The following is a 2,555-nucleotide window of genomic DNA, read 5'->3' as shown; positions in this document are numbered from 1 at the left end:
ATAATAATTTTATTTGTTTTCAAAGTTTAACAACTATTCACTAATATATAATAATATATAGTTTGTGATTAAATTAAATTATTTATATTGAGATTTTATTTTTTTAGAGACTTCTCTTTAAAAAGTATTGTTGTTGAATTTATAGATAGTTTTTCATGATTCATAAGTAAAATTTTTAAATTCTCTTATTTTTATGTTAAAATTTATTTGAGTTTGTATAATTTAACATGAGATAAATTTTGTCCTTAAACATTTTTTATTATAAAGGCAAAAAAATATTATCGTGTAGAATTATCTTTGTTGAAAGCTATTTGGAATTGTTTTACTTGTTAGTATTATATTCATTCTTGGAATCAAAGTAATATGATCAATGTTACATTATTGTTGTTGAAATTTTCTAATTTATTTGTCTCCTCTTGAGTTAAAGCAGTTGTATTTGTATCTAGAAATAGTTTTATATTTTTTTATTATTTAAATACCTAATAAAATTGTTAAAGATAAGATAAATACACAATTAAATATATCATATCTTGTCTTAATTCTCATGAAAGAATTTGCCTAAAGTTTTTACTAAGTACAACTACTTTAATTTTTTTAAAAGAAAAACCTTTGTTATATCTAAAAAAAACATGACATCGTTCAAGCACAAGTGCTTCATAGCAGTACTTATTAACTATAGAAGTCTCTTCTCAAATTATAAGTTTGGCTTTTACTAATAAATTGTTTGAGAAAAATCAAGTTAGATATTGAATATGAAATCTTCAATTATATTTAGTGGTATTTTGAACTTCATGTGTAAAATCCAGTTAAATATGAAAAATTGCAGAAAAATGCGTATTGACATTAAAATTAATTGTACCGGCTTAAGTCTGTTTGTTATGACGTGCGAGAAAATTAAAACGGTAAAAATGACTAGAAAAATATTTAAAATAGAAATTCAAACACTTATTTTAAAAATTTTGACCTAAAATATAACCAACGGACCAAAATTCACAAAACGAGTCCATATTGAACCCAAAATCCAAACCTAAGACACAAAACCCTTCACTTAGCAAACATTTCAGACACTCCACCCCCAAAAAGAGAGAGAGCGCAACGGATAGAGAGAAGAGAGAGTGAAGAACATGCCCTAAGTTACTATTCACTCCGATCTTTAAATTCACATAACTTTGAAATTATAGCTTCGATCGAAGTTTCGTTTGTAGCCATGTGACCACCTCGTCGTGCTCTTTGATTATATAATGTCTTTTAAGATAAGTATTCTTAAGAACCTTGAGCCATTTTTAAAATCTCTCTTCATTTCGCGTTTAGGATATGTGAATGTTAAAATATTGTGATTTTGATGCTATAGAGAAAGCTTAAGCACAATCTCTAGCGGAGTTTTGACCCAAGATTGAGGTATCGTATCTTGTTTACACTATAAACGAGATATACACAATGTTATTTTGTTTACAGTGTAAATGAGATAAGTAATAGAGTATAAATCGGTAAAAAAATCCTACAAATTGCATATTTTCGTAAATAAAAGATTTTTTATTTATTTTAAAAAAATTCCTTCTAACATTAAGATGATATTAATAAAAAAAAATCGGGGACAATTTTAATTTTGACCCAAGATATTAGGAATAAAGAAAGTATTTAAGGCTCATTTGGGAAGCTTCAAAAATAACTTTTTTGAGGTTTTGACTTATGAAAAATAGTAGTATTAATATCTGGTGCAATTTTCAAAACCAAATTGCAGTTTTCTAAGACCATCTCCAGTAGGGAACTCATCACAGTTCCTATTTATGGCCCACCTGTCATAAAAAGTAACTCCACATCAGCTTTTGCGTCATAAACAATAAATAGGAACTCAAAGCATCTCTCTCTTCTCCATTAGGAGGAACTAACTTTAGTCTCTATTGTGGTCCCACTTAATTAATTAATTAAAATACTTAAAATTAATATTATTTCAGATTTTATATTATTATTTTTTTATAATAACTTGGCAAATGATAAGTTATTATTGGTTAATTTGAGTCCCTGCTTAGAGGGACTCCCTTACCTTGATCCTTGTGCGGGAACTCACTCCTTCTCTCCTCCAATGGTTAGAGTTCCTATATATCAGAAAAAAGTCAAAGAGGAACTCACCATTGGAGGTGCTCTAAGAAGCTATTTAGAAGCTTATAGAGAAATTAAAAAAAAGATTTTTTTTTATAATACTACTACTTTTTATCACATTTTTATAAAATAAATACTTTTAGAACTAAAAACTCAAACACAAAATAACTTATTTAAAAGCTACTTTTAATATAGTCATTTATTATTTAAAATATTTTTTCAAAAAAAACTTAATTAAACTGTTTATCCAAACTGAATATTAATTCTATTTATTATTATTTAAAGTTAAATTGTTGTTATTGTTGTTGTAGTATTATATTTTTTTATTACTAATCTATTCGAATATTTGACAAATCGTAATGTTATCTTTTTTATATTTAGAATTTGAATATTTCTCTTGCTATTTAATTTTTGTGTTAAAGTTAAATGAGATTATAAATTTTTAAATTAGACGA

The sequence above is a fragment of the Arachis ipaensis genome, chromosome B03, assembly GCF_000816755.2.
Source record: "Arachis ipaensis cultivar K30076 chromosome B03, Araip1.1, whole genome shotgun sequence".
NCBI lineage: Eukaryota > Viridiplantae > Streptophyta > Magnoliopsida > Fabales > Fabaceae > Arachis > Arachis ipaensis.
This window is presented reverse-complemented; position numbering follows the sequence as displayed.